The following is a 15,919-nucleotide window of genomic DNA, read 5'->3' on the forward strand; positions in this document are numbered from 1 at the left end:
GTGTAGGGTATTGGGCTCTGTGATTTCATTAGCTTGTGTTACAGTCTCACGATGTTGGTAGTTGGTAGGCTCTTCTCCCATGGTGCTTTTCCCCCTGCCTACTGGGTCAGAGTGTGCCCTGTTGTGTTTCCTGCTGTAGTCCATGCGGTAGTGGCCATTTTTGTAAGCCAGTTTTAGTTCCCTTTCCTGTGTTAGCCAAGTTACAGAACTTAGTTCTTCCCTTGAATGTGGCTGAAAGAGGGCATTGTACAGCATTCTGCCAGCTCTGACCTACTGCTCATCTCAGTACCAGGGAGACTCGTTGCCAGTGGGGCACAACCTCTGATCTGCAGTTAACTGTGAGTAAACGCAGTTATTCCAATAAAGGACGTTTTCGGAGAGATTAGTCTTCAGGTGTCAACTGGCGTACCAATGTTATATAGCAGCAACCAGTCCTAGAGGCCTGCATGTATGCAGGTCCCTGGAGCACTTTTAGTGGGTACCGCAGTGCACTTCAGCCAGGTGGCCCCAGGCCCACCCCCCCACCTGTAACACTTGTGCTGGTAAATGGGGGGCCTCCAAAACCCACTGTACCCACATGTAGGTGCCCCCTTCACCCCTAAGAACTATGGTAGTGTTGTACATTTGTGGGTTTTGGGGGAGGGGGGCTGGGTGCTCAGCACCCGTGGTAAGGGAGCTATGCATGTGGGAGCTTTTTCTGAAGTCCACCGCACTGACCTAGGGTGCCCAGTTGGTGTCCTGGCATATCAGGGGGGCCAGTGTACTACGAATCGTGGCCCCTCCTATGACCAAATGGCTCGGATTAGGACGTTTTTGAGCTGGGCGTTTTTAGTTTCCATTATCGCTAAAAAAAACAAACGCCCAGCTCAAAAACGTCCATTTTTTCGAAAATACGGTTCGGCCCCCCCCTTCACGGACCTGTTCTCGGAGATAAACGCCCATGGAGATAGGCGTTTCCGTTCGATTATGCCCCTCTTTGTGGCCCAGGACTTAGCTGGGGCTCTTGAAAATTTGCCCTGGGGCAGGTAAAAGCTGGCTATTACAGCTTGTAAACACAAAAGCAACACTTCCCATGACTATCTGTATCAAGAAAATATGAATTGTCACGACTACCAACACTCACAACGCAATTTTCTCAAGCTAGTTTTCTAAATATATTCCCTGCTCTTGCAAAACACTGAAGCCACAAATTCAATGATAAAAGAATCTAGGGATTCCAAATAGGATGGTATGACTTTCATCTAAAGACATAACATTTCCATTTTTTGTAATTATTTAAAATCATTTGTCTCAGGGGCACTTTTTCCAGATGGGTTAGTTTTGTGCATACAATGACAGGAATGAACCTCCCTCCTAAACCAGGGCAGGTGGTGTATGATCTCAGTCTCTCAATTTTGCTAATCGCTCACTGTAAAACTTGTACCAAAGACAGCTTCCCTCTGGAGTCTATAATATGTAACATATATAGGCAAGTTGTTTGCTATAAGAATGTTGTTGCATTGTTGCTGTTCTGTAAATGACGGTCTCCTACAGCAGAATGGACTCTGATCAGGGATTCCCTATTGTTTATAGCTGAGATGTTATATGCTGTAAAACCTTGAGGTTGCACATTTTAATAAAAGAGAGAAAGAAAGAAGGAAGGGTCCTGTGTCGACCACTTGCACAACTCAGAAGGCAAAAATGGAACAGCATGATATAAAAAGCATGAAATCTTCCCTGAAAAAATTAATTTAAAATAACCTCTTTTTTTATTTTTTTTTGTGTGTGATGCTTGTTTGTTGTCAGCTGGTAAAATCACCCCTGTCAACTGTAACTTGCTTTATTCCTGAACATAAAAAACCCCCCATAAAAACAGATATTTGCTACTGTTAGTGTGGTTCACTGATAGCATCGCCTAGTTCTCTGTTTTTAGAGCCAGATCATATTTTATGTTCTTGCAACAGAAAAATAGAGCAGAGGCTTTACTTTTGACTCTAAAGTGCAAGCCACTTTACCATAGAAAAGGAATTCAGAAAATCAAATATCCTGCCTTACCAATTCAAAGCACTGCCTAAAGCAGTTTAAAATGTACAGCTCATAAATACAGTTCATAAATATAATTCATAATACAATATAAATCAAAAACTGCTAATACACTATAAAACTATATAACTTTGGCATCCCACTCACCTCCATTTCTTTCATCACAGCAAAAATGTTACCTTGCAAAAATATTTATAGCCTTACACATTTTTCACATTCTGTTGTCTAAAAAACATAATGCATTAAAATAACTGTTTTACCTATCTACACTATACACTACACTTTTAATGTGAAAATAGATTTAGATAATGCAATTATATAACACTAGTAAAAGAGGCCCATTTCAGAGCAAATGAAACGGGCGCTAGCAAGGTGTTCGTCGCCAACACCCCTCCCTCCCTGGCCAACCCCTTCGTTATTCTTCCATTGCTCCGCCCCCAACGTCATGACGTTTGACGCGAGGGTGGGGTCCGGAGCGATTTCCCCCCCCCCCCCGCCTCCCTGCCTCCCTCCCTGCCAACCCCTTCGTTGTTCTGCCATTGCTCCGCCCTCGAGGGCGGGGCCCGGAGCGATTTTGGTGGCTTCACCACCACGAACCTTCGAACCTTTTTGAAGGAAGTCAGGGCTTGGCTTCACTGACGTCAGTGTCCTCAGAACGTTGAGGGTGAGTTTTATTATAGTAGATAATAGATTATGAGCCTACTAGGGACAAAGAAAGTACCTGTATATAATAAATGTAAACTGCTTTGGTTGTACTACAGAAAGGCAGTTTATCAAATCCATGACCCCATATACGTAAATAAGAATAAGACACTAAAAAGTCTTGATTGCATAAGTTTTCCCAACTTTTGTAATAACAAGCACAGATTACTCACTTTCCAAAAAACTGCCTTAACAAGCCCATCACTAGTTAAATAGAGCTCACTTGTACCCAATCATGGTACAAGAGCTGATTCAAATACTACTGGATGAAGAGCTGTTTCTACATATGGAGTGAATCTGAAGTAAAAATCTAAACATGCTGAACATGGAGATACTATAAAAACTCGGGGATAAAAATGCTTAAAGGTACAGACTGGAGGATGGTTGTAAGAACATTTCAATGTGGTTGAATATCCCTCAGGATCACTGTAAAGTGGAAACAATTCATTACCACCAAGACATCGCCTCCAAGGTCAGTAGCTTTGGGTTAAGAAAACCGATAAGGAAAGTCACAGTGAGGCCTAAGATACATGTTTCAACTATTTTTATTATAAAATAAATGCATAACAAAGACAAATTTGTAGGTACAATTGCAACCTGTGCAACCCAGGAGAAGTTCAACAAGTCATGTATCTCCAGAATATATGCCCATAACAATCCACTCTCCCATAAACGTAACTAGAGCGCCCTCTCCTGAGTGGAGCCCTACTTGATTTTAACAACCCAAGATAAACCCCCATCCTAAGAGTTCCCCCCCCCCCCCCCCCGAAAAAAAGCAGCAACCCAATGCCTACCCCTGTCTAAATCCCTGCCCCCTAAAACACTAAACCCGCTACATACAGATTCTACTACTGTCCCCAACCGGACCATTACCATTAAGTTCTTAAGGCTCTCCTATATTAATGGGAGCTAAACTAAAACGCAAATAAAATATCATCATCCAATCCCAACCCCCCCTCACCCACCTAACCCCCTCCCTACTCAAGGGGTGTACCCTCTTTATAATCAAACTGTCCAGAATGCTCACAGTCCATTGAGAACTAGACTCCTGCCCCGTTGAGATAGTGTGTCCAAATAGGTACCCCAAATTTTCAAAAAACAGGATTTGCATTTGTAGGAACCCCTGGACTCTTTTGCCTCCCAGGACATCAGCTGGTGCACAAGGTTACGCCAATGCCAATATTCAAGTGTGTTCTCTGAGGCCCAAGACCGCAATACACATTTCCTTGCCAGCAGACACAATTTGCGAAACAATAGGGTGCCCTCTGTCGATGACTCCCTAAAAGACCCTGGGTCATCAAGCACCATTTGAATTGGGGTCCCTACAATTCTCCGTGAGAACAAGAAGAATAGGTGTCCACCACTTGTCACCAGAAACGTCGAAATACCCCGCAGGACCAAAAAGCATGAAAAAAAAGTATTATCTAACAATTTGCACTTTGGACAAAGAGGAGAACCGGTGCCCCCGGCCTTAAACAATTGAACCTAAGCAAAATAAGCTCTGTGTATTACTTGAAAAGCACACTCTCGATAGCCAGCACCGGGATGCCCTTGATGTGCGCCAATATATCCCAAGAAGCCAAATTCACCCCAAATCTCGTTCCCACCTAGCTCTGATCTGTTCTAAACCCTCAAACCTCCAATAGTGCCACAACGTTTTGTGGATGCCTGATACAGTGGGAGAGCTATCTGAAAGATCCTCAAAAAACGATCTAATTTTTGCTCCTAATTTGAGACGCAAGGCTTCCCCATCTAATGATCTAAGGTAATGTTGTAGCTGGCAGGAGTGGCCTAGTGGTTAGGGTGGTGGACTTTGGTCCTGGGGAACTGAGGAACTGAGTTCGATTCCCACTTCAGGCACAGGCAGCTCCTTGTGACTCTGGGCAAGTCACTGAACCCTCCATTGCCCCATGTAAGCTGCATTGAGCCTGCCATGAGTGGGAAAGCGCGAGATACAAATGTAACAAAAAAAAAAACAGGTCTCCCCATTGTGTAGCTTCTGGGTTCCTCAACTGGTCCAATGGGCGTAGCCCTCCATCTGCCCCCAACACCGCTTCTAAGAAGTCCACCCCCAGTTCCTCCCACTGTACAAAAGCTGGATTATCTAAACCTGGCAAAAAGACCGGATTGCCCCAAATAGTCAAAAGCTCTGTAACCTTTGGGTTTCCACCCAGACAAATTCCCAGTAACTGCCAGGCCTCTCTCAAAGGACCCAAGAGAGCACTACATTTCAAGTGACTGGGAATTAGGGATCTGTCTACCTGCAATAGAGAAATTAGCTTGAATGGTGCAAAAACTACCTCCAAAGCCAGGGGCGTGTAATGGCTTGAGGAAAATAACCAGTCTCGGACATGTCTTAGAAGGCAAGTGAGATTATAAAGTTTCAAATTGGGTAGACCCAGCCCCCCTTGAGCCCATCCCCCCAGTAAAAATTGACGTCTCACCTTTGCTTTTTTCTTCGCCCAACAGAAACTGGTGACCAATTGATAAAATCGTCTAATGTCTTTTCTCAACAGCAGCAAAGGCAGGGTCTGCATCAGGTATAACCATCTAGGGAGTATCACCATTCTGATCAGACATATACTCCCAATCAATGGTACTGGCAGTGCCTGCCATTTCTCCAGTTGCTGTTCAGTCTGGGCCAACATTTGTTTAATATTAAGATGATACAAATCTCCCACCTTTGGTGGGATTGTAAGCTCTTTGAGCAGGGACTGTCTTTTTGTGTATGGTTTACAGCGCTGCGTATGCCTTGTAGCACTATAGAAATGATAAGTACTAGTAGTAGTAGAAGAACTGCCAAGTACCTAAATGAGTGTTCCGCCCATTGGAGGGGAAACCTCCCCTGCCAAGAGAGACCAATCTCCAGTGGGGAGGCCAAAGCTTCAGATTTATCTAGGTTCAAACGAAAACCAGCAAAATCACCAAACTCCGCAAAAAAATCTAACAAAGCTTGCAATGAATCTCTAGGGTCCGTAAGCATTACCAGGAGATCATCAGCAAATGCAGATCATTTAAAACTGTCCCTCCCTATCCTAACTCCATGTATTGCAGGATTCGAGCAAATATCCCTTATCAAAGGGTCAAGATACAGGACAAATAGTAATGGCGATAAAGGGCATCCCTGACGAGTCCCATGGCTGATCTCAAATTCATCTGATGCCTGACCGTTTACCATAACCCTAGCTTGTGGAGAAGTATACAGAGTCCTGACTGCCACTATAAACCAACCCTCAAAGCCATAGGCCTTCAGGGCAGCAAACAAGAAATCCCACTGAACGCGATCAAAAGCTTTCTCGGCATCAAAACTAACAATTAAAGAAGGCTCCCAAGATTTACCCACACGTTCCAAAGAAGACAGCATATGCCTAAGATTTTTTGCTATGGTACAACCTTGAACAAATCCCAACTGTGCGTCATGAGTGAGTTTTGGCAACATCCGGCCCATTCTATTAGCCAGGATTTTTGCAAAACGTTTTACTTCAGTATTCAAAAGGGGAATGGGTCTATATGACTCTGGTAAAGTTGAATCACGGTTTGGTTTTGGGAGCATAATAATCTGGGCTAGGTTCAGCTGGCCTGGAAGCGCACACGCCTCAACCCAAGCATTGAACACCTGCGTTAGAGATGGAACAATAGCCTCTCCCAAGATCTTGTAGAATTCGGCTCGGAAGCCATCCGGCCCCGGGGCCTTGCCTAGTTGACTGCGACCTATCGCCCAACTAATTTCGTCAGGGCTGATAGGAGCATTCAAAACATCCCGTTCTGCTTGAATCAGCCTTGGAATCTCCAGTCCATCCAGGTATAGATTACCCGGAAGACCGTCTGACTCCCCAGCTCTATATAAATTTTGATAAAAGGTCTTAAAAGTATCCCGGATTCCCACATCAGTAAGAAGCATTTTCCCAGAGCGATCTCTTATGGAGACAATAATTCTAGATGCCTGCTTCTGCGCTATCAGCCTAGCTAACAACTTGCCCCCTTTGTTGCCGTATTTATATAATTGATATTTATAATAGGTCTGTGATTTAACTGCTCTCTCATGTAGTAAGGAATTAAGGGCAGCCTGTACCGATAGTAGCTCCTGTTTCGTGTGGGCACTCGGTTGTTCACCGAACCGCCTTCTAAGAAGACCCACTTGTTTCTCCAGTTTCAGTATTTCCCTGTCCCTAGCTTTCTGAAAGTGGCTGGAGTAGCTTATAATCTCTCCTCTCAACACCGCTTTCGCTGCCTCCCAAAAGAGAATGGCGTCTGGCGTTGTCCCCTCATTAAAATGCTTAATTTCTGTCCAACGTGCTATTAAACTTTCCCAAAATTTCTCATCACGGTAAAGAAAGCCAAGAAAGGACCACGACCTAGATGTCTCCCTCGAACCCCCCGGGTGCCAAAGCAAGCAAACCACGGCATAATCTGAGATTACATAGGGGCCAATCTGAGCGTCCCCTATTTCCGCAAAAAGTGAACGAGAAACCAGCAGATAGTCTATTCGGGATTGAGTGCCGGTCGCCCTCGACAGATGTATGTAATCTCTGTTTCCCGGGTGTAAAACACGCCACACATCTAGAAGGTCCAAAAAGGAGCAAAACTTCGGTAGGCCTCTTGCTGACCAGGGCTTTGTCGTGGGAGGCAGGTGAGATTTATCGAGCTGCGGGTCCCTATTAAAGCCCCCCCCCCCCAATTAGGAGTACAGAAGTCTCCCCCACCAAAGTTTCTACTCGTCGCTTATAAAAATTGTTGTCCAGTTGATTGGGTGCGTAGATACTACCCAATAGAGCTCCTTCCTAGCTATTATGGCCTTACAAAAAATATAACTGCCCTCGGGATCTTTGACAATGTTGCTTAATTGAGTTGCCAAACCCTTCCTGATAAGGATGGCCACACCCCCTTTCTTACTCACTGCAGGAGCGGCCACATACTCCCTCACCCAGCATTTCACTAATTTGTCATGTTCTACGTCAGAAAGATGTGTTTCTTGCAGAAAAGCTATGTCCGCATGAATGCGCTGTAAGTATTGCAAAATCTTTGATCGCTTTATGGGAGAATGAATACCTCCCACATTCCAAGTAACTATCTTGACCATATTAAGGGACATGATGGCGCCTAATCTGCCAAATGAAACATCTATCAAAGGAAAGAGGCCCTCCCAGCCCGCAGCCTCCCCAACATGCACCCAGCTCCCCCAAATAGAACACACAAAGGCATCGTCAGCGTTTCATGGGGCCTCTTAATAGTACTGTGATTCGCACCCCCTTGAGTACCACCCCCTACTAACATTTCCTCTCGGATCCCTTCCCTCCCTCCCCTAACTGTGCCCTCTTACCCCCCCCTAATTCTAGACGACAGTTCCCCAAGGAACAGGTCACACTCAATGCTCTCCTCACATCCCTTTAACAACAAACAGTTACAGATCCAAAATTATGAACCCTTGAAATTGCCTACCCTTACAAACCCACTCAGTCTCCTCCGGCATATTCGCAAAACCCCCTAAACCAGACACACCAGCCATATGTTCATTCATGTCTCTCAGGTAAATAAATAATTATATATAAGGGGAACCCCCCCCCTCTTATAGCCGCATTCTCTCCCCTATCACCCTCCTTTCCATTGCCACAAGCACAATCCAACAAGACAGGCACAAAGTACCCCCTTTCATTAATGAAGTTGCCCCTTAGTCATACACACCCAGCTCCTGTAACCCTACCAACCCTACAATCCTCCAGCCCTGCTCCCTCCAAATGACTTAACAGAGTTTGATTGTCAGAGGGCATACCACTCCCACTCATTAAAGTGACAGTCCGTGGTGCAGTAGTGTGGCAGTCTCTATTTACCTACCAAACAAAAAGCACGTCCAAATCTGTATGCAGGCCACTTGAATAGATTGTTTTGCCACTGACCCAAATGGGGTGGGAAATCCCAGACTCTAGTTTGTTCATGCTCTCAAAGCCACTCCTGACCTCGTTTATGGCACATTCATTCATAACCCAATGCACTCACACCATATAGCAAAAAAAAACAAAAAAAAAACCCCCACAACCTTTTCCTTTCACACCTGCCTGGGTTGAGTTACATTACAACCCTCAAACTCTGCTCTGTAAAGCAGCATATCCAACACTGTTTGTATATCCATAGGTAAAATTAATCCACAGCTCCTCTCAAATCATTCGGCCTCGTGCTCTCCATGGGGACTCGTAGAGCTCAGCTGATTCATAAACGCCTGTGCTTCTTCTACTGATGTATAGGTACTTGTAGTAGCCTGGTAAGTAATTCTCAGTTTAGCCGGATAAAAGAGCGCAAACTTGATCTTGCGGGACACCAGTTGTGAACAAATGGGTGAGAAGCTCCGTCGCTGTGCCGCCACCACCGCCGAGTAATCCTGAAAGCAAAGGATTTTTTGGTTTGCATATCTCAGTTCCTTTCCTGCCTTGACGGCCTGAAGAATTGCTGTCTTGTGATTAAAGTTTAGCAGGCGGCAAATCACCACTCATGGTCTGACGGAGCCGGGCTGTGTAAGTCCCACTCGGTGCACCCTTTCTATCTGCAGTGAACCCAGCGAGGCTGGGAGCGCCAGTTCTTTCTTAAGCCAGGGCTCCAAAAAAGTTCTCAGGTCTCTGTCTCCCAACTCCTCCGGTAAGCCCACAAATCACAAGTTGTTGCGCCTGGATCTATTCTCCAGGTCCTCGAGTTTCTCAGTGTATGAGTCCAGCAGTTTTTGTAATTTAGCTTGCCCCTACTCCACAGTAGTAACTCGGTCTTCCAAGTCCCCTGTGCGCTGCTGAAAACCCGCCAAGTGTTGACTTAATTGTTCTACATTGTTTTGGAGTCGCTCCAACTTGGAATCCAAGGACTTAATTTTTTGCCCAAGATCACCTCCATTGCACTAGTCACACGGTTACAATCTCCGCTGTCCATGCTGATCCCACCGAAGAATTCGCGGGGCTAGCTGGAGCCGCCATCTGGTCTTCGAGCAGCCAACTCTTTTATTTTCTCACAGATTTTGCTGCCATTCTTCTCTGTTGGCCTCTCAATTACAGGTCTCAAGCTGTGCCATTAGTTCGCCGGTATTGAACCAGGGTAAATTGTCAATTTTGGAAGGGTTTTCACACGGAATTTGTAAAGAGGTGGCGGAAGCAGAGCAGTTAGCGACCACTCCCGTTCACAGCGTCATGTGACCCACAAGCCTAAGAATTACAGATATCCTTGGCTGAGACTAGGGAAAATGTTCATCATTTAACAATTTCAAGGTCACTCTACAAATTAGTCTGTATGAGACAGGAAAGGAAGGGATGATATATGCCACACATTGTTACAAATACATTTAAGGGACACTGCACACATGTGAGAGAAGATTTTGTAGTCTGATGAAATCAAAGTGGATTTTTTTGGTCTCAATGCTATGTGATATGTGTGCCATAAAACAAACACAGTGCATAACCCTGCTAACACCATCTCTATAGTGGTGGCAGTATTATGTTGGGGGGATACTGCAGCAGGGCAGGGAGACTTGTGAAGATTAAGGGAAAGATGGATGGGGCAAAGAACAGACAGATCCTGGAGGAAAACCTATTTCAGTCTGCCACTGGTCTGGGACTGGAAAGAAGGTTCATCTTTCAGCAGGACAATGATCCTAAGCACAAAATAAAAGTAACAATGGAATGGCTATGCAAGAAGAAAGTGAATGATTCAAATGGCCCAGTTAAAGCCCAGACTAATAAAATAGAAAATCTGTGGCAAGCCTTGAAGACGACAGTCCACAAATGATCCCTAGTCAACTTGAAAGAGCTTGAGTTATTCTGTCTAGGTAAAATCTGTACCAACTAGCTGTGCAAATCTGGTAGATATTTCTCCTAAATGGGTTATAGCAACAGGACAGGAAACGTTAGGGCTCTTCAGCTTGGAGAAAAGGCGGCTGAGGGGTGATATGATAGAAGTCTACAAAATAATGAGTGGAGTAGAGTGGACAGGTGTGAAGCGTTTGTTTACACTTTCAAACAATAATAGAACCAGGGGACACAAGATGAAGCTAGAATATGGTAGATTTAAAACAAATAGGAGAAAGTTTTTCTTTACTCAGCGTGTAGTTGGACTCTGAAGTCGTTGCCTGAGAATGTGGTGGCAGCGGCTGGCCTTACGGAGTTTAAGGGGGGTTTGGACAGATTCCCGAAGGAAAAGTCCATTGAACATTATTCATTTTTTTTTTTTTTGGGGGGGGGGGGGGTTGCCAGGTTCTTGAAGCCTGGATTGGCCGCTGTCAGAGACAGGATGCTGGGCTTGATGGACCCTTGGTCTTTTCCCAGTATGGCGGTGCTTATGTGCTAACCACTACCCTTGGTAAAATTAAAGGAGAAGTTCTCATGGCGTTGTCAGATTCAGTCCTTGCTGTCCCTGCCATTAATGCAGCCACAGTCGAGTTCCCATCCAGAAATTCCATCAGAGGTGGGGTGTAGAGTGTTCATGCAGTCTGAAGGAAACCTTGCCCTCAGACAGCTCTGGCTCTCCACTGCCAAGAGGTAGCGGGAGTACTACCTGTGCTTTTCCCGGGAAGCTTCTGTGCATATTAGGTTGACTGTGGCCTGAGATCCAACTGTTGAAGTAACAGTTGAGGGGTAGGTGCACACCTTACTACTTTGCTTTGGAGCTAAAGGAAATAATATTAGGTATACATTTTTGATTGAGGATACAAAAATGCAAGCAGCTCAGAGATCAGCTGTCATCTTGACTCCCCTCCCCCCCCCCCCCCCCCCCCCCCCCCCCCAGGGGCTCACCTTCTGTTCTATTTTCTAAAAGAAGTTCTTTTGGTTCCAAAAGCTATGTTTAATGCTCGGTCCAGTCAAAAAAGAATTCTGCCTCTAGAGCAACTGTATTAATTATCTCCTCCTGAAGTTGAACATGAAGCTGAGGAGAAGAAGGGTTGTTCAAAATGGTTGCTGATCTCTCAGTGTCTGTGAGAGAAGTGCAGTTCTGAGGAGAAGCAGAGCTTCACACAGATTCCAAATTAAATACAGTCTGTAGACAAAAGGTGGCTCCTTGCCAAACCAGTATTACAAACAGAATTATTTCCTGAGCTGCCATGTTATTAAGCACATTGACTGGACATGCGTCAACGGCCCTCACACCTTGAGCATCGTTTCACTTGCTCTGATGCCATCTGTATGGTGTGAGTAAAACCGCCTTGGTGAACCTGAACTTTCCATGCCCAATGCCCTTGTTTGGAGACACTTACAAGCAGCACGCCAGTGAAATATAGAATGTATGTTTGCTGCCTACCCCAAAGCTCTCTGAAGTGCAATACTGAAGTAAGGAAACTGTACTCTAAATCTCCCCTTTGAGACTGCCACAATAGAACTTCTTCTTCTTCTTTTTAATGGCAGAGAGAACAAAAGAGGGAAGAGGGAAGGGGGAAGGAAAAAGAAGAAAGGCAAAGTCTGAATCCAAAGACTCAGAATGAGGAAAGAAATCCAGACTCATCTGGGTATTCCTCTTCCTCAATTTCTTCTTTCATCCCCTTCTGCACTGGAACCAGTTCTTCAACTAGTCTAGCCCCAGAACAGGCTTGAAGCACTGCACTGAGTGTCTGTCAAAAATACTGATGAACTGTGCCTGTCTCCCATCTGTTTCTGGACTTGTCTGATAGAGATATGGAAAAGGGGCTTCCAACAAACATTAAGTAAAGAGATATGAAGACTCATACAATCAAGAAGAATTGGCAAAAACTGCACCATCTATTGTGCAAAGTTGGTAAACATGCATCCTAAATGACCTATGACTGTTATTGCTGAAAATGGGCTTCCATCAAGTAGTGTGTCAAGGGGTGTGAAGACATATGCAATCAAGATGTCTTGGTTTCTTTTTCTTAATTACCTTGGGAATATTTCTATAATTGTTCTTTCATGCTGAAAGCGTTGAGTGTGTTTTGTAGACCAGTAAAACCAAATCCTATTTTACTGCATTATGAACTGTAGTTTTTATACAACAGAAAATTAAAAATATACAAGTGGGTGAAGACTTTTACAAGGCACTGTATATAAAACAAGCCAATAATATACAAAGATAAAGCAAAGATACTTACCAGTAGCCAGTATTCTCTGAGGACAGCAGGATTTATATTCTCACAATTGGGTAATGCGATCCCATGTTGCTTGGTCCGGACCTTCTAACAAGCTTTAATAGACCTTTTGTGGAGTGTGAAGCAAGCTCCACCATGTATGCGCGAGTGCCTTCCCACCCGCCGCAACAGCATGGTTACCACAGTTAAATACTACAGCATAAAAAGTAAGAATAGGAGACAACTCCAAGGGGAAGTGGGAAGGTTTGTGAGAACATAAGTTCTGCTATCCTCGGAGAATACCTGCTATAGGTAAGTATCTTCGCTTTCTCTAAGGACAAGCAGACCATAATTCTCACAACTGGGGTATCTCTAGCATCCAAGCTCACTGAAAACAACAAACACTGGTCAACTGAGCCTCGCAACGGTGAGGACAGAACTCAGATTAACCTGAAACTATATACAAACTGAGTGAGAGTGCAGACAGGAACTCAATAAAATGGACCTAAGGGGGTGCAGTTGGATTTTAGACCAACAGATTATGCAACACTGTCTACCTGAACTGACTGTCGCATCGGGTATCCTGCTCAAGGTAGTAATGAGATGTGAATGTGTGGACTGAAGGTCACATCGCAGCCTTGCAAATTTCTTCAAAGGAAGCTGACCGTAAGTGGGCTACAGACGCAGCCATGGCTCTGACACTGTGAGCCTTGACATGACCCGTTAGGGTCAGCTCAGCCAGGGCATAGGTGAAGGAAATGCAATCTGCCAACTAATTAGAGATTGTGCATTTCCCGATGGCAACCCCCATCCTGTTGGGATCAAAAGAAACAACAAGTTGGGCGGACTGTCTGGGGGGGGGGGGGGCTACTGCACTCCATGTAATAGGCCAATGCTCACTTGCAGTCCAAAGTGTGCAAGACGCTCTCACCAGGATGGGCATGAGGTCAGGGAAAGAATGTTGGCAAGACAATCGACTGGTTCAGATGGAACTCCGACACGATCTTTGGCAGGAACTTAGGGTATGTGCGGAGGACTACTCTGTTGTGATGAACCTTAGCATAAGGTGCATCCACTACTAAGGCCGGAAGCTACGTAAGTACATAAGTACATAAGCACTGCCACACTGGGAACAGACCAAAGGTTCATCAAGCCCAGCACTCTGTCTCCGACAGCGGCCAATCCAGGCCCCAAGAACCTGGCAAAACCCCAAAATTTAATAACGATCAATGGACTTTTCCTTCAGGAATCTGTCCAGACCCCCTTTAAACTCAGCAAGGCCAGCTGCCGTCACTACTTTCTCCGGCAATGAGTTCCAGAGTTTAACCACGCGCTGAGTAAAGAAAAACTTTCTCCAATTTGTTTTAAACCTACCACATTCTAATTTCATCTTGTGTCCCCTGGTTCTATTATTGTTAGAAAGTGTAAACAAATGCTTCACATCTGTCCACTCTACCCCACTCATTATTTTGTACACCTCTATCATATCACCCCTCAGCCGGCTTTTCTCCAGGCTAAATGGTCCTAGCCTTCTTAACCTCTCCTCATAAGGTAGTCGTCCCATCCCTTTTATCATTTTCGTTGCCCTTCTCTGCACCTTCTCCAATTCCTTTATATCTTTTTTGAGATGAGGCGACCAGAACTGAACACAATACTCCAGGTGCGGTCGCACCATGGAGCGATATAACGGCATTATAACATCCTCATGCTTGTTTTCCATCCCTTTTCTAATAATACTCAACATTCTGTTCGCCTTCTTAGCCACCGCAGCACATTGAGCAGAAGACTTCAACGTCCTATCCACGATGACTCCCAGATCCCTTTCTCGGTCCGTAACTCCTAAAGCGGAACCTTGCATGACATAGCCGTAATTCGGGTTCCTCCTTCCCACGTGCATCACTTTGCACTTGTCAACGTTGAAATTCATCTGCCATTTGGACACCCAATCCCCCAGTCTCACGAGGTCCTCTTGTAATCTTTCACATTCCTCCCGCGACGAGACGACCCTGGATAACTTTGTGTCATCTGCGAATTTAATTACCTCACTAGTTACTCCCATCCCACCGTCGTCCAGCTCACTGACTGTACAGGCTGAAGTAACAGCCACCAAGAAAATGACCTTCCAGGTCAAGTATTTCAGATGGCAGGAATCCAGTGGCTCAAAAGGAGCTTTCATCAGCTTGGAGAGAACAACATTGAGTTCCCATGACACAGGTGGAGGTTGGACAGGGGGCTTTGACAAAAGCAACCCTCTCATGAAGCAAACCAGAGGATGCCAAGAGATGAGCTTACCCTCTACACGGTGATGATAAGCATTAATTGCACTAAGGTGAACCCTTAAGGAGTTGGTTTTAAGACCAGACACGGATAGGTGTAGAAGGTAGTCAAGCAGGGTCTGTGTAGGACAAGAAATAGGATCTAGAGCCTTGCCCTCACACCAGATGGCAAACCTCCTCCATTTAAAAGAGTAACACCTCTTAGTGGAATCTTTCCTGGAAGCCAACAAGACCCGAGAGACACCCTCCCAAAGACCCAAGGAAGCAAATTCTAGGCTCTCAACATGCAAGTTGTGAAGGCCAGAGACTGAAGGTTGGGATTCAGAAGAGATCCCTCGTTCTGCGTGACGAGGGTCGGAAAACACTCCAATCTCCATGGTTCTTTAGAGGATAACTCTAGAAAAGAGGGAACCAGATCTGCCAAGGCCAGTAAGGCATGATCAGGATCATGGTCCTGTGGGCTTGCTTTAGTTTCAGCAAAGTCTTTTCCACGAGGGGAATGGGAGGATATGCATGCAGAAGTACTGTCCCCCAATGAAGGAGAAAGGCAACCAACACTAGCCTGTCATGGGCCTGAAGCCTGGAACAGAACTGAGGGACTTTAAGATTCATGTGAGTGGCAAAGAGATCTACTGAGGTGGTGCCCCACACTCGGAAGATCTCTCAGGCAACGCCTATGTAGAGAGACCACTCGTACGGTTGCATAACCCTGCTCAGTCTGTTGGCCAGGCAGTTGTTTTTGCCAAACTCTCTACTCAACCGGAAGAAAAAACATATAGACTACCCAAGTCCTCAAATATAAATATTCCACCAAAAAATACTTGGGAAAAATTAAACTAAATAACCATTCATACATATAATCGTTAATATAATTATT

At 45.1% G+C, this 15,919-nt stretch overlaps 1 protein-coding gene and 1 long non-coding RNA gene across 3 annotated transcripts in view; one reads left to right on the forward strand and one right to left on the reverse strand.

Annotated features, from left to right (window-relative positions):
- Positions 1-15,919, reverse strand: part of TRAPPC12 (trafficking protein particle complex 12) — a 318,722-nt gene that overhangs the window by 67,129 nt on the left and 235,674 nt on the right. The gene's annotated exons all lie outside the window — the stretch shown is intronic.
- LOC115467173 lies at positions 7,330-14,930 on the forward strand. Its single transcript, XR_003941654.1, has 3 exons — positions 7,330-7,340; positions 10,320-10,322; positions 14,841-14,930. It is a non-coding gene; the product is annotated as an uncharacterized LOC115467173 (long non-coding RNA).

The sequence above is a fragment of the Microcaecilia unicolor genome, chromosome 3 (assembly GCF_901765095.1).
Source record: "Microcaecilia unicolor chromosome 3, aMicUni1.1, whole genome shotgun sequence".
NCBI lineage: Eukaryota > Metazoa > Chordata > Amphibia > Gymnophiona > Siphonopidae > Microcaecilia > Microcaecilia unicolor.